General features: G+C 33.1%; 1 pseudogene; it reads left to right on the top strand.

Moving 5' to 3' along the window:
- Nucleotides 1-17,039: 17,039 nt before the first annotated feature.
- LOC122890215 overlaps nt 17,040-23,697 on the top strand; it is a 50,832-nt pseudogene continuing 44,174 nt past the window's right edge.

Genomic DNA, 23,697 nt, shown 5'->3' on the forward strand with positions numbered 1-23,697 from the left:
ATTTAAAATTCCCAACAAAATCATAAAGTATTTAACATTTTGTAGATGAGGAAATTCTGTCCTTGAGTAAGTAACTAGTCCGATTGCACATATATGCTATTAAATTAAGCTAAATTGCATCAATAGATCAACTCTGTTAATATCACTCATTGATATTAATCATTATTATAATTATATACATGAAATGTGTATGTATGTACAATATATAGATCGTTTCTTACCCTGGACTTTGCAGCAAAACAAATATAATCATGATTACATATAGCTATGAACTGATATGTTGATAAATTAAACTTGTTTTCATAAAAACAGTTGCAGTACAGTGCTGAGTATACAGATTAGTAAACAGATATCTATCTCCTTATTCTATAATCTATATAAAATGGTATACTTTAATTTCCATCTAAAGATGCACTGTGAATCCCAATAAAGAACATATAACCTAGTGAGTGCATTGACCTCCTTATCTGTTAGTGCAAATCCTGTAATGAGAAGACATTATCTCTCTCTCACACATCCTGATGGTGATTAGTTTTATTTTAATGATATTTTGTAAAAACTCAGTTTTACTTGCAAGTTACATTCTGCTTTTGATATTTTCAGTTTTTTGAAATCACCATGAGGACTTCTCTACTTTGACTATCATGTCCCTTTCTTATTGCAATGTCTATAACAAAATTCAGAATTTGTTGACAGATTGATTTACTAACTCTACTTCCCTTTTGGTATAAGTCCATGTTCTTTTCCATTGCTTTCCCAAGCTGAAAAAGAAATGACTTGTCCTTTGATCCTCGAAGAATTTATATAAATAATTTCTTTGTGTATTTTTTTTAAAGTTTTATTTATTCTTTTTGACAGAGAGACACATGGTGAGAGAAAGAACACAAGCAAGGGGAGTTGGAAAGGGAGAAACAGGCTTCCCAGCGAGCAGGAATAAAGATAGATACAGAACACTTACTGGAACTTTTTTTTTGAAAAAAAAAAAAAAAAGTGGCAACAAACATGTTTAAAATATAGAATGTGAAAGAAATATTAAGGAATAATGAGTTGTTTGAGAGAGAATTTTGATTAGCAGTTTTGTTAGTAGTACTTAAGATAAGGCAATAAAAATGTTATTCTTAGGAAATGATATTTAAACAGAAATATAAAGATAAGGAGTGAGCCATTAGTGATGAAAGATGGGGAAAAAATCAACACAGAGGAAAGAAATAGACAATGTAAAGTTTTGAGGTATAATAAGGCTATAATATTCTAGAAAAACTCAGAAGGTTAGTGTGTTCAGTATTTAAAAGCAACATACAGTGTTGCAAGAAATTATGCTTTGTTACACATTAGGAAGTAGATTCAAACTCATTAGCAATCAGAGAAATGTAAATTAAAAACAAAATGAGTTATTAATTTCCATTCAGCAACTTGGCTACATTTTAAGCTATATATATATACATATATGTATATATTTTATATATATATATATATATATATCAGGTTTTCATGAGATGTGCAGTAATATTATGGAATGTTGTTTTGAACAGACATTTCTTACAAACTCTTTGGTAAACTACTTCTGGTGATGTGTATACTCCAACACTGCAGTTCCATTAATGGGTATATGTCTTAGAGAAACACATATCAGAGGAGCCTTAAAATGTATCCAAGAATTTTCAACAATTATGTGTCCTGAACACATCCAAAAATGTTACATAGGACAATGGTGTAAATAGCACAAATTCTCACATACAGAAAGATGGATAAATATATCTTGGCATTTTAAGACAATGGCATTTTATAAAGTTTAGTAAAAGATCATCAAAATTTTAAGCTAAAATGTGAACTTCAGAAGATATTAAAACCAGAAATAAATCTATGGAACATGTGCATTGCAAACAATAAAACACTGCTACAACGAATTAGATGACATAAATATTGAAATGTTTTCCATTTTCATGGATAGAAAGATCAAAAATTATACAATGCCAGTTCTCCACAAATTGATTTATTGAATGAATTTCATCTCAAACTTTCACAGATACCAAAATTCAAAGGAAAATAAAACTAAAATTTTGCAGAATAACAATGTTGACAAAATTATCTTGCACTTATAAAATTTATATAAATCTACACCAAATAATAAAAAGCACCATTGACACAAACATAAATAAACTAAGAGAACAGAGTAATGACCAGAAATAAACTTATCTATACCCAAATGGTCACTTGATCTAGATAATTTTCCCAGGATTCAGTGGAGAAAATATTTTTTTGTAAATAATGGATCGTACTGAGGTAACTAGATGCTATATCCATCAAGGATCTGTCACTTATAAAAACAAAATCAGAAGACATAATGGGAAAAGATGACATCATATATAGTAAAACATTTTAAAACCATATGCTTTAGTAAATGCAACTGGACATGTACAGGACTATAGGAAGAACATTTTTAAAAATTGGAAGGAAAAAATAGAATTGAACAAATGGAAAGAGGTACTCCATTCCTGGATTTGAGGACTTAGTGTCTTAGAGATTTCAATTCTTCTTATAACTTTAGGAAATTTTGATTTTTTTTTTTAAATCTAAGATTTGGTTTTATTTTTTTTTGAATGAGGTAAAGTGACTAAAACTAATAGTAAGAATAGTTAGAAAAACTCAAAGAGAAGAGCAATATGACAATACTAATGCTATTCAAATTTTAAAAATATAAACTAATAAAAACAAATTAAATAATTAAAGCAAATAATAGTTAAACTAATGGGATACAGGTATAGGGAAAACACAGAAAAATGCAAAGGAATGGAAAATTCAGAAATGGAAACAAATACATACAAGAAATTAGAGTTAAATAAGTGTGCCACTTTAAATCAGTGGGGGAGAAGATGTATTATTTAATACATTGGGTAGAAACAACCAGATAGCTAGTTACAAAAGAGAAAAAGGAAGAAAGGGAAGCAGGGAGGCAGGGAGGGAAGAGACTCTACTTTACTCTGTTATTATCTAGAATAAATTTTAAATGGTATGAAAATGAAATTTGAAAAAAATCATAAAAATGTATAAGAACATAAGATAAAATGAATAATAATGAGTATTTTCTAATTATGAGATATGAATCAAAATGCAGAAGATGAGACAAAAGAGATAGACAAAACAACAAAATCACAAGTTTCTGTAGAGTGAATGACAACTTAAATGCAAGAAAGAAAATATTTAAAGCTACAGTCTTCTTAAGTTACTCTGCAAATTAATTGGAAGAGTTACAAAAACAAAAACAAAAATATCTAATTCAGTCACTAGTATATTAATAGATAAAAATTAATAGATTAAAGAATATAAAAATCAATTTAAAAAAAAAACAATCCAAAAGCAACATTTGCAAAGAATGTGAAAAGAAACTTCAAAGAAAACACCTACATTATTTTTTCAAATCTTCTCATGAAAAATGTAAGCTAGAAAAGGAATGTCAAATAAACACTAAGCCAGCAAAAGAAGGGAAATAATAAAGATTTGAGCAGAAATAAATGATATAGAAACAAACAAGCAAAAACAGTAGAACAGATGAATAAAACCAGGAACCAGTTCTCTGAAAGAAGTAACAAAATTCTTTTCCTAGCCAGACTTATCAAAAATATATGAGAAAGGACCCAAATAAATATGATCATGAATGAAAAAGGAGAGATTACAACCAAAATCATAGAAATACAAACAATTATGAGAATATTATAAGGAAATTATATACCAACAATTATCATATGGTTTCACTTATTTGTGGAGCATAACAAATAGCATGGAGGACAAGGGGTGTTAGAGAGGAGAAGGGAGTTGGGGTAAATTGGAAGGGGAGGTGAACCACGATAGACTATGGGCTCTGAAAAACAATCTGAGGGGTTTGAAGTGGTGTGGGGGTGGGAGGTTGGGGTACCAGGTGGTGGGTATTATAGAGGGCACCGCTTGCATGGAGCACTGGGTGTGGTGAAAAAATAATGAATACTGTTTTTCTGAAAATAAATAAATTGAAAAAAAAATTATATACCAACAAATCAGACCATCTAGAAGAAATCGGTAAATTCCTATAAACATATAAACAACCAAAACTGAAACAGAGATAGAAAATTTTAACAGACCCATGACAAGCAAAGAAATGGAATTAGTAATCAAAAATCTAACAAACAAAACTCCAAGCCTGCTGGCTTCCCAGAGTCATTTTACCAAATATTTAAAGAAGGATTAATGGCTATAATTCTCAAACTGTTCCAAAAAATAGAAATGGAAGGAATAAACTGAAACTCATTCTATCAGATAAGCATGATCTTGATTCCAAGATCAGACATAGACTCCTCTAAAGAGAACTACAGGCCAATATCCCTGAAGAAAATAGACGCAAAAATTCTCAACAAGATACTAGCAAATTTAATCCAGCAGTACATTAAAAGAATTATTCACCATGATCAAATTTCATTTATTCCTGGGCTGCAAGGGTGATTCAATATTCTCAAATCAATCACCTTGATACACCACATTAATAAAAGGAAGGATAAAAACTATATATGATCATCTCAATAAGTGCAGAAAAGTATTTGACAAAATATAGCATCCTTTTTTTGATAAAAACTCTCAACAAAGTAGGGAAACAGGCAACATACCTCAACATAATATACAAAAGACCCACAGCTAGTGTAATGCTCAATGGGGAAAAACTGAGAGCCTTTCCTCTAAGGTCAGGAACAAGAGATGGATGTCCACTCTCACTACTGTTGTTCAGCATACTGTTGCTGAGACATCAGCCAACAGACAAAAAAAAGAAATAAAAGTCATCCAAACTGGAAAGGAAGAAGTCAAACTTTCACTATTTACAGGCAAAGTGATACTTTATGTAGAAAACCTGACTTTACCAAAAATTTGCTAGAAGTGATACATGAATTCAATAAAGTCACAGGATACAAAATCAATGTGCAGAAATTTGTTGCATTTCTATACACCAATAACAAAACAGAAGAAAGAGAAATCAAGGAATCAATCCCAGTTACAACTGAACCCCAAACCATAAGACACCTAGGAATAAATATAACCAAAGAGGTAAACAACAGCAACAACAACAACAAAACTGTAATCTGAAAATTGTAGGACATTTGTGAAAAAAATTAAACATGACACAAAGAAATGGGAAAACATTCCATTTTCATGGATCAGAAAAACAAATATTATTAATTTTCCTATGCTATCCAAAACATTCTACACATTTAAAGCAATTCCTGTAAAAATACCACCAGCATTTTTTGCAGAGCTAGCATAAACAATCCTAAAATTTGTATGGATCCACAAAAGACTCCAAATAGCCAAAACAAACTTAAAAAAGAAAAGCAAAGATGGAGGCATCCCAATTCTTGACTTTAAGCTATATTACAAAGTTGTAATCATCAAGACAGCATGGTACTGCCATAAAAATAGACATAGATCAATGGAATGAATAGAAAACCCAAAAATGGGCCTACAACTATATGATCAACTAATCTGTGACAAAGCAAGAAATAATATTCAACAGATAAAAGTCTCTTCAACAAATGGTGTTGGGAAAACTGGACAGCAACATGCAGAAGAATTAAACAGGATCACTTTCTTACACCATCCACAAAAATAAATTCAAAATGGAGTAAAGATCTAGATGTGAGATAGTAAACAATCAAAATCCTCGAAAACAACACAAGCAGAAACCTCTTTGATATTGGCCTTAGCAACTTCTTACTACATATGTCTCCCAAGGCAAGGGAAACAAAACCAAAATAAACTGTCAGGACTTCATCAAGACAAAAAGTTTTCTGCAGAGCAAAGAAAATAGTCAACTAAACTAAAAGAAAACCTTCAGAATGGGAGGAGATATTTGCAAATGACATATCTCCTAAAGGGTTAGTATCCAAAATCCACAAAGAACTTATCAAACCCAACTCCCAGAAAATAAATAATCCAGTTGGGAAATAGACAGAAGACATGATCAGACATCTTTCCAAAGAAGACATCCAGATGGCTAACAGACACATGAAAAGATGTTCTACATCACTCATCATCAGGAAAATATAAACCAGAACCACAATGAGATACCACATCACACCCATCAGAACGGCTAAAATTAGGAACACAAGAACGAACAGATGTTGGTGAGGATGTGGAGAAAGGGGAACCCTCTTACATTGTTCTTGGGAATACAAACTGGTGTAGTCATTCTGAAAAACAGTGTGGAGTTTCCTCAAAAAATTAAAAATAGAGCTACCCTATGACCCAACAATTGCACTTAGGTATTTACCCAAAGGATACAAAAATCTTAAATCAAATGGACACATGCACCCTGATGTTTATAGTAGCATTATCAACAATAGCTAAATTATGGAAAGAGACCAACAGTCCATCAACTGATGAATGGATCAGAAGAGATGTGTGTGTGTGTGTGTGTGTGTGTGTGTACACAATGGTATACCACTCATTTATCAAAAATAATGAAAGCTTGCTATTTGCAACAACATGGATGGAATACAACAACATGTACTACACTAAGTGAAATAAGTCAGTCAGAGAAAGAAAAATGCCATATGATCTCATTCACATGTGGAATTTAAGAAAGAAAATGGATGGACATATGGGAAGGGGGGAAAAAGCAGAGAGGGAAATGAGACTTAGAATCTTTCTCTCTATATATATCTATGTATAGATATAGAGATGATAGAGATAGAGATAGATCTATGGATATAGATATCTCTATAGATAGATCTATACATATAGATCTGTATCTATATCAATCTCTAAGATAGATCTAGATCTGTCTATCTATAGATCTAGATCTAGATCTATCTTAGAGATAGATCTATAGATATAGACATATGCCTATATCTATATCTATATAGACATAGATATATGATTATTACTCAGAATCAAAAAGAATTAAATCTTGTCATTTGCAACCATGTAGATGGAACTAGAGTGTATTATGCTAAGTGAAATAAGTCAGTCATAGAAAGACAAATACCTTTTGATTTCACTTGCATATGGAATTTAAGAAACAAAGAAAATAAGCTTAGGAGAGGGAGGAAAAAGGGAGGTAGACACACCATAAGAGACTCTTAACTACAGAGAACAAACTGAGGGTTGATAAAGGGGAAGTGGGAGAGGGGATGGGCTACATGGGTGATGATAATAAAGAGGGCACTTGTGATGAGCAGAGGGTGTTATGTTTAAGTGATGAATCACTAAATTGTACACCTGAAGCCAGTATTACATTATATGTTAACTAGAATTTAAAGAAAAACTTGAAACAAACAAGAAACAGAAATCAATAACAAAAAACAAAAAAATATATCATTATGGAAAAGAAATTTAAAAATAATTTCAACTACAGTTAAAGAAATGGAGGGGATCTTATGGATGTCTTTCAGAAATGGTCATTTTATGAAAGTTGTCATGGAATTTGCTCTAATAAACCATCTATCACATGGAAAATATAAAAATTTTAAAAAATTAAAAATAGAATTTTTTTCATAAAATATCTATTCAAAAATCAGGAAATAAATTTAGTTAGTGGGATAAATAATTTTAATGTATATCAAAGAAATACATTAAGTGATGTATTCTTACATCACTTAAATACATTAAATGATGTAATTTCTTTTAAGTGATGTATTTATTTTAATCATAAAATATGAAGAATGTTCCAAATTAAAAGAAAAAAAAGAAAGAAAATTTCAAAATAAACCATCAAACAAAAAATGGCATGAAACTAGTTTATTAAAAAGATATCAGCTAGGGGGTGCCTGGGTGGCTCAGTGGGTTAAAGCCTCTGCCTTCAGCTCAGGTCATGATCTCAGGATCATGGGAACAAGCCCCACATTGGGCTCTCTGCTCAGCCGGGAGCCTGCTCCCCCCCCGCTTTCTGCCTGCCTTTCTACCTACTTGTGATCTCTATCTGTCAAGTAAATAAATAAAACCAAAAAAAAAAGATGTCAGCTAAAAAGTATTCAATAATGTTCATAATAAAAGAACTCTAAAATTTACTATACTGAGATTCAATTTTTAAATCAATTAAAATGAAAAATTTGCCAATTTTAAAATTCTATGTATTAAAATCAAATAAAAATAAATTTAAGATCACACCCAAAAATTAAAATTAAACTGAAATAGTTCAACCTAATTTTGTATTAAAATTTAAACCAACCACACAAAAAACATTAATGAAAGTATTGTTTATTAATGTGACTTACTTTTACTAAGATTTTATTAATTAATTAATTAATTATTTGAGAGAGGGAGAGAATGGGAGGGGGAAAGGAACAAGCAGAATCTGTGCTGAACTCAGAACCTGATTCAGGCCTTAATATAATGATCCTGAGATCATGATGTGAGCTGAAACTAAGAGGTGGAGGCTTAACTGACTCTGGAGGTGCCTCTATTAATTTGACTTATTAAAAATTACCTGTGTACAGTGCCTGGATGTCTCAGTTGGTTAAGTGCCTGACTTCATCTCAGGTCATGATCACATCCTGGGATCATGGGGCAGCTCTGGGGCACCTGGGTGGCTCAGTGGGTTAAGCTGCTGCCTTCGGCTCAGGTCATGATCTCAGGGTCCTGGGATCGAGTCCCGCATCGTGCTCTCTGGTCAGCAGGGAGCCTGCTTCCTCCTCTCTCTCTCTGCCTGCCTCTCTGCCTACTTGTGATCTCTCTCTGTCAAATAAATAAATAAAATCTTTTAAAAATTTAAAAAAAAAGAAGAAATAAAAAAAAAGAAGAGCAGCTCTGAATAATTTTGAGTTAGTCAAGAATAACAAATTTTAAAAACATATGGTTTATCAGTCATCATATGGGCAAAACCTAAAGTTCTAAATCAGAGAGTACCGACATCAAGAAAACTTCTATAAAAATGTTGGGTATGTGAAATAGAGAAATTTAGAGAAATTTTTTAGAGAGAAATTAGAAAGTAGTAAATTTTAAGGTGCACACCAAGGTAGCTTTTGGGTATTAAAACATTAGGTCATACATTGTAAAATGATTTATTGAGTATAGATGCAGGGATGCCTTGGTGGCTAAGCATTTGCCTTCAGCTCAGGTCATGATCTAGGTCCTGGGATTGACTCCTGCATTGGGCTCCTTGCTCAGTGTGGAGCCTGATTCTCCTCCTGCCTGTCTCTGGGAAGACCTGCTTATGGTTGCTCTTTCTCTCTCTCTGACAAATAAAATATTTTTTAAAAAGAGTATAAAAGTAGCAAATACCTAGTACTTACTGTAAAGTTGTGGATATATACATTTAGGGTATTAGAATATTAGGATATTATACATGATGCATTAAAATAAACAGGGTGCCTGGCTGGCTCAGTGGATTAATCCACTGCCTTCGGCTCAGGTCATGATCTCAGGGTCCTGGGATTGAGTCCTGCATTGGGCTCTCTGCTCGGCAGGGAGACTGCTTCCCTCTCTCTCTCTCTGCCTGCCTCTCTGTCTACTTGTGATCTCTCTCTGTAAAATAAATAAATAAAATCTTTAAAAAATAAAAATTAAAAAAAATAAACTAAACATTTCTATGTGTACTTACACAAAAGTACCTTAAGATATGATATTGTATTTAAAAAGGAGATAAACAATACAGGGATAATAACATATTCATGTATATTTTAAAAATGAAAACAAAAATTATTTATAGATATGGAACTATAAGAACTCTCTAATACCCTGGGTAGCAAAAATAAGTTCTAACTTTTAGTGATCAGAGTAGAGCAATTACGTAATGGAGTCTGGTAGGAATAAAATGAGGATAAAAGTCTATCTTTAATCTCTTTTTAAAAATTAAGGCAGTATGGCAACATATAAAAATTTTAGTATTTGACTGAACATGTAAGTTTGGTACATAACTATGTTATTTTAAAAATTGTAATAAAAATTTAAAAAAGAAATTTAAAAAGGCCCTCTGAATTCTCAAATGCACTTTTGGTAAGATTACAGAGTTTTAAAGTACTTTATGGATTTGTCTTTATAGTGTAGATCCCACAAAACCTAAAGGATAAATCTGTCTTTAATTATTAAAGAAAAAAACCTGACAAATGAAATGAATTTTAAATATTTTATGGTACCCTGCAATTTTGTTACCTTGTGGTTCAAAGTCCTTTGATAAGTTTTGAAAGCTGTTTCTTGTACTGATATCAAAGATTTAGTTATTTTTAAATGATGGTATTCCTGAACTGTAAACGTTTCTTTTCCTCTTTAAGTATTTTTAGGCCTAAAGCATCTTTGTGAAAAATAATGCAAATCTTCATTTTGAGTCTTTACAAAGAATTTATTTGGCTTTTTGTCCATCCTTTTTAAATATGACTGAAATTCAATAATCTTCATTTTATTGTTTTTCAGTGGACATTTGTCAGGAGAGTGATTAAGACATTAGGCATAATGTAATTACATTACATAATGTAATTACATTATGCCTAATGTCTTAATCACTCTCCTGACAAGCATATACATTTGAAACAAAATTTAATATTAGCTACTCACATTCTATAGTTAAAGCATAATATTCTAATCTGTGATTCAAGGATTATTGATCTTTAAATTTAGGGATATAGTATTTTCCTTTATTACTTTAATAATCAGTTTTACATAGAAGATAATTTATGTCATAAGAAATAGAAATAATATTCATTATGCAGAAAATCTTAGAAAAACACTGTACAGAAATAGTATCAAGTTACTATTTATAAACAACTACTCTGATAACATAATATTGGGTAGCTATATTGAGAGGTGTGCAAAGTACACTTCTATTCATTGTCTGGTAAAGAAGAACAACTATTTAAAGAAAACTTCCTAACATTATACTTCATTGTTTATATTCAGTGTTTATAGAAAGTATTTTACTGTGTTCCAGTCAAGTTTTAAAAAATTGGTTAGGAGTTTAGGTTAACATATAACGTGTTACATTTTTTTTTCCCCCTCAGGATTAAAAACCCTTCCAATTGCACATTGTTGTGAGGAACAACGGATCTTCAAGATGGGATTTGAGATACCTGACATTTTAGGTTCATTTTTCAGGACACTCTATAATTTTCATTTCATCTGAATTTAATTCATGTGTTGATACTGATTTTCTAGGCATTATTTATTTATTTATTTATTTTATGTTGAGTTAACCACTGTATAGTGCATAATTAGTCCTTGCTCTGGTGTTCAAGGATTCATTAGTTAAGTATAACACCCAGTGCTCATCACAGCACATGCCCTCCTCAATACCCATCACCCTGTTACCCTCTCCTCCCACCCTCTTCCCCTCTAACACCCCCAGTTTCTGGTTTCTCAGGGTCCATAGTCTCTCATGGCTCATCTCCCTCTCTGACTTCTCACCCTTTGGTTTTGTCTCCCTTCCCCTATGGTGCTCTGTGCTATTGCTTATGTTCCACGTCTGAGTGAAACCATATGATAATTGTCTTTCTCTGTTTGACTTGCTTCACTTAATACAATGCCCTCCAGGTCCATCCTTGTCAATGTAAATGATGGGTACGCATCGTTTCTAATCGCTGAATAATATTCCATTGTGTATATGTATCATATCTTCTTTATCCACTCATCTGTTGAATGGCATCTTGACTCCTTCCACAGTTTGACTATTGCAGACATTGCTGCTATAAACATTGGGGTGTGTGTGCTCCTTCTTTTCACTACATCTGTATCTTTAGGGTAAATACCCAACAATGCAATTGCTTGGTCATAGGGTAGCTCTATTCTTAACATCCTGAGGAACCTCCATACTGTTTTTTAGAGTGGCTCTACCAACTTGTATTCTCACCAACAATGTCAGAGGGTTCCCCTTTATCCACATCCTCACCAACATTTGTTGTTTCCTGTTTTGTTAACTTTTGCCATTCTAACTTGTCTAAAGTGGTTATCTCATTGTGGCTTTGATTTGTATTTCCTTGATGGCTAGTGATGCGCATTTTTCATGTTTCTTTTAGCCATTTATATGCCTTTTCAGAGAAGTGTCTATTCATGACTTCTTCCCAGTTTTTGACTGGGTTATTAGTTTGTTGAGTGTTGCGTTTGAGAAGTTCCTTATAGATCATGGATATCAGCACTTTAACTGTAATGTCATTTGAAAATATCTTCTCCCATTCCATTGGCTGCCTCTTAGTTTTGTTGACTGTTTCCTTTGCTGTGCAGAAGACTTTTATTTTGATGAAGTCCCAAAAGTTCATCTTTGTCTTTGCTTCACTTGCCTTTGGAGATATGTTTTGGAGGAAATTACTGCGGCTGATGTCAAAGAGGTTACTGCTTGTGTTCTGCTCTAGGATTTTGATGGATTCCTGTCTCCATACACTTCACACCTGTACGGTGTAAAGGAATGGTCCAGTTTCATTCTCCTATATGCAGCTGTCCAATTTTCCCAGTACCTACTTATTAAAGAGACTGTGCTTTTTCCATTGAATATTTTTTCCTGATTTGTCAAAGATTAGTTGACCATAGAGTTGAAGGTCTATTTCTGGAGTCTCTATGCTGTTCTATTGCTCTATGAATCTGTTTTTGTGCCAATACCATGCTGTATTGGTGATCACAGCTTAGTAATAGAGCTTGAAGTCAGACAACGTGATGCCCTCAGCTTTGTGTATCTTTTTCAACATTTCCTTGGTGATTCAGGCCTTTTTGGGTTCCATAAAAAATTTAGGATTTTTTTCCAACTTTTTGAAGAAATGCCAATGTTATTTTAATAGGGATAGCACTGAAAGTTTAAATAGCTCTGGGTAGGATAGATATTTTAGCAATGTTTATTCTTCCAATTCATGAGTGTGGAATATTTTCCCATCTTTTTGTGTCTGCCATAATTTCTTTCATAAGTGTTCTGTAGTTTTTAGAGTATAGATTCTTTACCTCTTTAATTAGGTTTTTTCCTACATATCTTATGGTCTTTGTTGCTTTTGTGAATAGAATTTATTCCTTAATTTCTCTTCCTACAGTTACATTGTTAGTGTATAGAAAAGCAACTGGTTTCTGTGTATTAATTTTTTTTTTTTTTTATCCTGACACATTGCTGAATTGCTGTATGAGTTCTAGTAATTTGGGATGGAGTCTTTTGGGTTCTCCACATAAAGCATCATGTCATCTGTGAAGAGGGAAATTTTGACTTCTTCTTTGCCAATTTGGTTGCCTTTTATATCTTTTTGTTGTCTGATTGCTGAGGCTAGAACTTCTAGTATTTTGCTAAACAGTAGTGGTGAGAGTGTACATCTCTGTCATGTTTCTGATCTTAAGGGAAAAGATCTCAGCTTTTCCCCATTGATAATGATAGTCACTGTGGGCTTTTTATAGATAGTTTTTATGATATTGAGGAATGTTCCCTCTATCCCTATACTCTGAAGAGTTTTAATCAGGAACAGATATTGTATTTTGTCAAATGCATTTTCTGAATCAATTGAGAGGATCATATTTTCTTTTTCTTTTTTCTTTTCTTTTATTTATGTGCTCTACCATGTTGATTTAGAATGTCGAACTGTCCTTGCATCCCAGGCATAAAACCCACGTGGTCCTGGTGAATAATCCTTTTAATGTTCTGTTGTATGCTATTAGCTAGGATCTTGTTAAGTAATTTGGCCTCCATGCTCATCAATGATATAGATCTGTAATTCTCCTTTTTGATGGGGTATTTGCCTGGTTTTGAGATTAGGGTAATGCTGACCTCATAGAAAGAGTTTGAAAGTTTTCCGTCTGTTTCTATTTTCTGGAACAACTTCAGTAAAATAGGTAATATTTTTTTCTTAAATGTTTGGTAGAATTCCCCTGGGAAGTCATCTGGCCCTGGACTTTAGGGTTTTGAAAGATTTTTGATTACAGCTTCAATTTTGTTACTGGTTATTGCTCTATTCAGGTTGTCTATTTCTTCCTGTTTCAGTTTTGGTAGTTTATAAGTTTCCAGGAAGACATCCATTTCTTTCATGTTGCTTAATTTTTTGTCATGCTGTTGTTGGTAATAATTACCAATAATTGTTTCTACTTCCTTGGTATTAGTCATGGTCTCTCCCCTTTCATTCATGACTTTGTCCATTTGGGTACTTTTTTTTTTTTTTTTGTATAAGTTTGGCCAGTGGTTTATTGATCTTATTAATTCTTTAAAGAACCAGCTTCTAGAGCTATTGATCTGCTCTACTGTGTTTCCGGTTTCTGTTTTATTTTTCTCTGTTCTAATACGTATTATTTCTCTTCTGCTTGAATTAGGTTTTATTTGCTGTTCTGTCCCCAGCTTCTTTAGGTATAGGTTAGCTTGTGCATTTGGGATTTTTCTTTTTTCTTTTTTTTTTTTTTTGAGAAAGACTTGGTTGGCTATGTATTTCCTTCACAGGAATGCCTTTGCAGTATCCCATATGTTTTGGACTGATGTGTTTTCATTCTCATTGGTTTCCATGAGTAGTTTAAGTTCTTTAATTTCCTGGTTGACCCATTCATTCTTTAGCAGGATGTTCTTTAATATCCAAGTGTCTGAATTGCTTCCAAATTTTTTCTTATGATTGAGTTCCAGTTTCAAGGCATTGTGCTCTGATATCATGCAGGGAATAATCTCAGTCTTTTGGTATTGGCTGAGATGTGAATTGTGACCCTATGAGGTCTATTCTGACCCTATGTGGTCTATTTTGGAGAAAGTTTCATGTGCATTATAGAAGAATGAGTATTCTGTTGTTTAGGGTGGAATGTTCTGTATATATCTACAAAATCCATCCAGTCCAATGTGTTGTTCAAAATCTTGTTTCTTTGTTGATCTTCCATTTAGATGATTTGTTCAATTTTCTTATTGGATAGACCCTTTATGAATAATATAGTGTTTCTCTGGATCTGTTATTGCAGTCTTTGGTTTAAGTTCTAGTTTGTCTGATATAAGTTTTGCTACCCCAACTTTCTTTTCAGGTCAATTGGCATGAAAAATGATTCTCCATCCCCTCACTTTCAGGGCTTCAGGTTCAAAATGAGTCTCTTATAGATAGAATATGGATGGGTCCTATCCAATCTACAACCCTGTGCCATTTCATGGGAGCATTTAGGCTGTTCATTTTTAGGTTACTACCGAAAGATATGTGTTTATTGCCATCCTACTGTCTGTACAATCCCTGTTTCTATGGATTGTCTGTATATTTCTGGTCCATATTACTCTTGGGGTCTTTTTTCTTTTAACAAATACCCTTAGTATTTCTTGCAGGGTTGGCTTGATAATCATATATTCTTTCAGTTTCTGCCAGTCCGGGGAGCTCTTTATCTCCCCATCTGTTCTGAATGACAGCATTGCTGGATACAGTATTCTTGGCTTCATGTTCTTCTCATTTAGTACCCTGAATATGTCTTGCCAACCTTTTATGGATTGCCAGGTCTCTGTGGACAGGTCTAATGTTATTCTGATGTCCCTCCCTCTGTACATAAGGAATCTCTTCTCCCTAACTGCCATTAAGTTGGCTTCGTGGTTCTAAGATTGGTGAGTTTTACTATTATATGTCTGGGCATTGGTCTATTCTCCTTGATCTTGGGAGAGGTCCTCTCTACCTCTAGGACATGAATGTTTGTTTCATTCCCCCAGTTAGGGAAGTTTTCAGCTACAATTTACTCAAATATATCTTTTAGTTCCCTCTCTCTCCACCCCCAACCCCCACACCCCTCCCCAGGGATCCCAATAATTCTGACATTGGAATGTTTCATAGAATCACTGATTTCTACAAATATGTTTTAATGGATTTTAAGCTGTTTTGTTCCAGGCCTTTTTTTGTTCCTTCCTTTCTGTCAGTTTATCTTCTAGATCACTAAGTTGTTCTTCTGTCTCATTTACATTAGCAGTTAGAGTATCCAGTTTAGACTGCATCTCATTCATAGCATGAGCTTAAAATTTTGGTCTGACTAGCTCTCATTTTCTGCCCTTAGTCTATGTTGCCATTAATGGTTTTCTCAAGCCTACCTATTGTCTTATTAATGTTACCCTGAAGTCTATTTCAGACATCTTGCATATATCCATATTGATTACTTCTGCAGGAGAAGCCATTGTTTCTGGTTCTTTTCTTATTTGGGATTTCCTCCTCGTAGTCATTCTGTTAAGTGATGCTTGAGGGGATGTACAGAGTCAAAAATATCAACCTCAATCCAGGCAAGGTGCACCATAGGAAAGTTCAGAGAAATTGGAAGCAACCACCAAAATAACAAACAAACAAACAAAACCCAGACAAAATGAAATCCAAGAATAAGATTTATAAAGTTAAAAAAAAAGGGGTGTGTGTAGGGGAAGTGAACTATGATCCCTCAGTGTGGGCAAGGTAGAGTGTTTCAGTTCTTCCTGGGTACATTTTGTTCTCTTTGTTAGAGAACAGTACTTCCCAGAGTTACAGGGAAATTAGAACTAGTATTTATATAAAGGTAGTATTAAATAGGGAGAAAAGGATTACATTGAAGCTTATACATAGATATAGATAAACATATATAGGAGAAAAAGAAAAAGAATAGTATATGTGTGAAACACTAGGAACTAAAAAGTTACTATGTAATGTGCTGTATTAAGCATCTAATTGAAATGATAAGTAGGTAAAAAGAAAAAAAAGAAGAAGAAGAAACATGAGAGAGAATTTAAAAAAAAAAAAAGGTCATATCTAAAGAAAACACAGGTCGTGAGGCAATACCAGGAGTCCAATATACTATTTTTACCTGGTGTTTGTGTTTTACACTTTTAAGGGGACTCTCAGGTTGTCATCTGCTTGTTCTTCCAGCTTGTCTTCTGGGAGAGGAGACTACTGTGTTGTTTTTCAGGTAAACCTGCTTTGGCTGAGTTGCCCTGTCCCCTATCAGGGGGTTAGGCTCCATGGAAACCAGTTCTTTTGGCTTTTGTTTTCTGGCAGCTTTTGTTCTCTGGCAGCTTTTTGTGCCTTCTCAGAGGGTCAGGGCAAAGAAAATGCTCACACCCAGACCTCTGACCCAGAGGAGAAAAGCCATATTCTAATACATTCTGGACCCTCCAGAACACATAGTCCCCCTCTCTGTAAGTACTGCTGAAAACTGCAGCCTCTCACAAGCAGTGCATGCCCCCAGTGATCCTCTCAGTGGTTGACACAGGCCCCCATTTGTCCCTGCCTCCTGTACCTCCAAAACTGCAAGTGATCCTGTTCTGGGTGGCTGTGGTAGGTATAGCAAAAGCCAGCCTCATAGGTCTGCAGGCACAGCTCTGCACAAATAGCTGCTCTAGTCTCAGTGTTTGTCCCTTAAACTCCTGGATTCTGTTTGAACTCTATTATCAGGAACTTCCTGTTCCTCCACCAACACTCTGCAAGGTATTGCTGGTCCACAGGTGCAGAAATTTTTTGCACTGGGGTATTATTTTACTTTCCAATGGGTAGCTTCTGGTGGCTCCTTTCCCTTTCTGTTTATCCTCCAATATCTGTCCACACAATCACAATTCTGTCCTTTGTACTTCTGGACTGATGATCACCTGTTCCTGTAGAGACCCAGGTAAATAATCTTATATCTCAGGCTGATTTCCTAGGTATTCAGAGTGGCTTGGTAGATATCTAGCTAAATTCAGGAGACCAGTTACAACAGAGTCTCCAACTTCCACAATCTTACTCCTCCTTCTAGCAGTTTTTTTAACGTTAGTTTTTTAGTTAGTTATTGCAGAGACTTCTACAGAGACTCTCTGAAGTCTACATTCTTTTTCTTTGTTGTTTTTTCTTACATTATTTTCTTTATGCAGCTAGATTACCTTTGTCTTTATGCCACTTCTGCTAAATTCTAGGCAATGGATTGTGAGTGGAAGTAATTGATGCAGTTCCTATAAAAGCTTTCTATACCCATTCCACCATGCCCTTTTTTTTTCTTATTTTTTTCTTTTTTTAAAGATTTTATTTATTTATTTATTTGACAGAGAGAGAGAGAGAGAGATCACAAATAGGCTGAGAGGTAGGCAGAGAGGCAGGCAGAGGGAGAAGGGGAAGCAGACTCCCTGCCAAGCAAAGAGCCCAATGTGGGCCTCAATCCCAGGACACCAAGAACATGACCTGAGCCAAAGGCAGAGGCTTAACACACTGAGCCAACCAGGTGTCCTTCCACCATGCTTTCTTTCCCTACTTGAAAATGGCTAAAATTGTAAGGACAACTAGAATAATCCCATGTAAACTTCAAAAGTTTTGTATTGTAGAAAAGACAACTAATTAGTACATGTGTTTTGTAACTTAATTGGAAGGTTCTTCCAATAAGGTCTCTGCAATATATACATATGCACATATCAGACCTTAGGTTATGGTTTATATTATATATGAACCATAATCATATGTTATGTTGTGGTTTATATTATATATGAACCATAATCATATGTTATGTTGTAGTTTATATTATATATGAACCACGACCATATGAGTATATAGAATATGTTATATAATATGTTATATTATATATAGTCATGTACAGAGACCTTACATTTATAAACACAAATATATATTTTATATATATATATAATATTTTATAAATGTGTTCCTATGTATAAAGTTTTTTATAGGCAGGGGATCCTCCAACTTCAGTCCATATGTCTTTTATTGTATGGGGATTCATGCTTCATTGTTTTATTAATTAACTAAGGACACATTTGTTTCATTGTCCAGCTAGAGGGGAACTTTAGGTCATATCTGATTACATGTAAACCTAAAATTTCAAAAACCATAGCCTAAACACCATTTACTGCTATCTATAGTTTGTTCTTGGAAATGGTTTTGTGTGTCACAATGTTTACTCTTTAACTTTAAAGAGTTATTTTATCTTTCATTGTTAAAGTTTTGTCATAAGGGGTACAACTGAGATGACAGATGTACAAGTCATAATTTCTCATTCCATCTGGATCAGAAATAAAACATATTTCTATCATTAAGCATTTACATGACTCATCTTTCTTTCTAGTATTAAATATTATAATTAAAAGCAATCATGAAACCAGTACCATTACAGAACAAATCCAATTGCTGTATTAAAATAAAATATTTAAGATTTTTCTTTAGCTTTTTTTTTACTAATTAAATCAAAAGGAATACAGTATAGATGTTGTTACAAAATATCTTATTTTTTAGCAGATGTAAAACCCCTCATTTTTTCAAGGCCCTTAAAAAGTACAATCAAGGCATATTTGGATAATGACTTAAGAGTGACAGGGCTGCTAATCATATCTATTTTATATGTATCCAATCATCACAATAATAACTACCTAATTTGGTGTGCACAATCCAAATAGCAGTTGATGGTATGGTAATAGTCATTTTAATTTTTGATGTTTAATCAGTTGTTTATAGGAATATAGTCACTTAATGTTTTTATTGTTTATACAGATATGTAATTTTGCCTCATTTTTACTCATTCCCTGATCTGCAGTTAAGCATATATAATAGTCACTGCTGAAATTCCTTTTCATTGTATGTATTACATTATATGCTTTAGGCACAAAGCAAGAGAAAATAATGGAGCTTTGAAATAGTTATGCTTCTTGTCTGCAATGAATGTAAGATAATTGCATTAAGAAAGAAAAGCAAAATGTTGTGCTTTAACAAACAAGAAATGGTTATCATTGTCGAACAAAGAATAAAATAAACTATGTAGATTAAGACTCTGCCTTGATCCAACATGAATCATGCACATCTAACACATTTATCCCAACTGTCTGAAATAGAAGAAAAGACTCATTTGAATGAAGATCTAGAAACAGGTTAAGCTGCATTTCAGTAAAAGTAGAAAAATAAGAATCTTTTGTCAAGAATATAAATTGTTCTTAACTTCTTTGAGACAAAAAAAAAAAAATAATGGCCATCTCCATGTAATAGATTTAAAGAAAATAATCATACAGAGATAAAACATACATTAACAGGTATTGATTTTACAAACACACATGCACACACACATACTTTTATGTGTATGTGCAAAAATAAAATGGGCTTTTAGAAAAAACCTTATTTATCGACACAGATTTCCATATACATATAAGCTAATTTGTGTGTATGCATTATTTTTAATTCTTACTATAATCCTATAAAGACCAGCATAATTTTATAAATTGAGAGCCCATGGTATTTAGGTAATTTCCTAAACTGACCAGTTAATATTTCGAAGCAAGGAATCAATTCAAGTTTGTTTGTCTGACTATTCAACCATACTTTTGAACATTTCTGTGCACTAAAAAATTCAAAGTATAGGCAGAGAACGGATGCAAGCTTATGTAAGTGTTCAGTATATGAAGGAAGTTCAGTCTTCTCAAAATTTGTTACAGTACAATAAAAAATTGCTGGAAAAATTATATGATTCTCTTCAGAATATATATAGTAAAATAAAAACATCCATATAGTTGAAATAAATTTTTTCAGTCATGAAAGCAATTTCTTTCTACTGAAATTTCTTAAACCTTCATTTTGTACATAAGACTCAGATGCAAAAAAATGTTCTCATATAGTATCAAATATTTGTTTACACTCTCACTTAATATTTATTTAAATTTGTTACAACAAAATTCTAAACAACACTGGTATATCTACTACTATTTTTCCAGTAATGTACACTCACTGTATTACAATATCACTATACAAAGATACTTCAATAATCTTTTAGAAAAATGAGCTATAAGTTAATCCTGATCCCACATTATTTAATACAATTATTCACACAATTATTTTATTCAACAGAAATTTATCTTCCACAAATTGACAAATTCCACTTGTCAATTTGTAAAGGTTTGGTTTGGTTTGGTTTGGTTTGGTTTTTAAGAGACAGAGAGAGAGACTGTGCTTGAGCAGGAGGAGGGGCAAAGGGAGACAGAGAGAGAGAATCTTAAGCAGGTTCCCTAGGGCTCTATCTCACAACCTTGAGGTCATGACCGAGACCAAAATCAAGAGCTGTCTATTTAACAAGCCACCCAGGTCCCCCTCAAGTATATAGTTTTGAATGAAACAAGTTTCCATTCTTGTTGGGTATACATTTGGGGACAGAATAGGGAGAGAGAAAAGCACAGATGACTGAAAAACAGACAAAACAATATTTCATATGTTTATATGTGCCTTGAAAAACAATGTTGTGTGTTAAGGAGGTAAGAGCAATGAGGAATTCTGTTTTACATACAGTGTTCAGAAAAGAAAAAAACAGAACAACAACAACAACAAAAACTGATACTTGAGAAGAATCTAATATGATTTAGTAAAATAAATCCTGGAAGACTTAATAGACATACAAGTTATAAAGGGGGTAAGAAAAAAAATGGACAATTTTCTTTCTAAACTTTCCCTTAATTTTTGAAGATTAAATGGCTCATACAATTTGAAATATCCATGTATTTGTTCTATTTCTATAGTGCTTTGATGCACTAATAAAGGCTTATTTGACAGTGATCTGATCACAATAGCCACACTCCATTCTTTACTGTCTTACCACAGGAAAGATTTTTTTTAAAGATTTTATTTATTTATTTGATGGAGAAAGCAAGACAGCATAAGCAAGGGGGACAGCAGAGGGAGAGGAAGAAGCAGGCTCCCTGATGTGTGGCTTGATCCCAGGAGCCTGGGATCATGACCCGAGCTGAAGGCAGACACCTAACATTCTGAGCCACCCAGGCACCCCAGGAAAGATCTTCATCAATTTAACTAAAAAAAAAAAAAAATGGAAAGAAAGAAAAAAAATGGAGATAAGGCAAAATCAGAAGTGATTTACCAAAAGAAATATCTTCTTAAGGAAAAATAATGTGATAATATTTCTAGACTATTACCCCATTTAACTATATTTACTATCTGTTCAAAAGTATAAAAACATTGAAAAATGTTTAAATTTTTTTACTAATGGGTAACTCTGGTATTTGGTACAGTAACATGTAACAAGCTTTTAATATATGATAATGTTGCTTCCAAGACCAGATTTATTTATAATCTGGGAGGACCAAAGGAATAAATGTAAGCTTTCTTTCCCATAGATAAAATATATATAATAAGCAGTCTAAAATCTTGATAATGTTAAAAAAAAGGTAGTTCTGCAAAGTTACAGTAACCTTTCTTATAGAAGTCTATTAAGACAAAAAAAATAATGATTTTATTATTATTTATCCAATTTTACTGGTTATGTAACAATTCTCTGAAATAAAAAGGAAATATTGTATAATAAATATAATATTTAAACGTGTGACAGTTCTCTATCTAGAAAAACAAAATAAATATATATTTTAGTCTTAAGATTTATTTTTTGGCTGTTTGCTAGTGAAAAAAGTTGCTTTCCAAAAATAATTTTTCCACTCCACCATCATCTTTGAACTAAAAAAATACAAATGTAAGAGATTTGGACAACTAACATTAATCTATGAGAAAAGCTGTAGTTTGATGGCTCACAGCATAGACTTTGAAGCCAGACCAAGTAGCCATAGCACTCAGAGAATATATTTGACCTCAGTTTCATCTTAATTTCCTTATTTGAAAAGGGAAATTGTACTTACTCTGTGATAAGGTTGTTGTGAGGTTTTTAATAAATAACATTTTGTAAAGGCTTAGCATGGTATGAGGCACTAAGAATGAAGTCTAGTGGACCACTGAAAATCATGGGTTCTGGAATTAGAAAGATAGGGTACAAATCCATGTTACATACCTGACCACTTAGTTATGTGACTACAGCTAACCTAATCACTCTAGCACTCAGTTTCCACATCTATGCAACTGGGATTTTTAAAATTCCCTGGGTGATCAGTGCTCACTAATTGAGATATTCTAAGTAGAGGTCTCAGCACAGTTAGTGCTTCATTGTGCTTCATCCTTAATTATTGTCACCTGACACATCACTGATAGCAGCAGGAAAGGGAGTGAAGGAATAGTAAATGCCTAATACGATCTAATGTTGGTGATCATGATGATTATTTCTGATAAAGATAGCATTCAACTACTGGAAATTTTACTTCAAAAAATGTCTTTTTTTAGGGTTTGACTCATAGTGTTAATCCTCTGCCTTCAGCTCAAGTCATCATCTCAGAGTCCTGGGATCAAGCCCCACATCAGGCTCTCTGCTCAGCAGAGAGTCTGCTTCCCCCTCTTCCCTCTGCCTGCCCCTCTGCCAACTTGTGATCTCTTGCTCTGTGTCAAATAAATAAATAAAATCTTTTTAAAAAGTCATTTAAAAATTAAATATTAAAACAAAGTCCTGTGTGCTTTCTAAGTAATCTTACAAGAAGAACAATGTCTATTATTTTGCTTACATAGAAAAATCAAGTTTTTTTAATCTTCATATAAATAAAATTGATAAAAACTGAAGTTGATTCTATTTAAATAAACAAATAAAAATAAAATTCCCTATGGAATTTTTACCATTTTGAAAATATATGTAAATATATCATAATGTGGATCTATTTGTGTTTATAATAATTTTATATATAATTGCAGCAGAGATGGGAAATTATCCTTAATGGTATAGATTATAAAAACACAGACAAATAGTCTCTCTTTTCCTGTGTAGATTGGATGCTACAACTGAAGATTTAAAATCCCATATCATGCTGCCTTTGGCTATATCATTTGCACCTAGAATTCCTTTAGTTTCCTACTTTCAAGGACTCATTATTATGTATAAGTCAAAATTTTTAGGACTAGAATATTCTTAGAATAAATACACCATTAGATCAGGGATTTTGTCTAATTTGTTTATGCCCTATATTGAGAATGGTATCTGGTAAATAATGCATATAATTCTGTA

The sequence above is a fragment of the Neovison vison genome, chromosome 11 (genome assembly GCF_020171115.1).
Source record: "Neovison vison isolate M4711 chromosome 11, ASM_NN_V1, whole genome shotgun sequence".
Taxonomy (NCBI): domain Eukaryota; kingdom Metazoa; phylum Chordata; class Mammalia; order Carnivora; family Mustelidae; genus Neogale; species Neogale vison.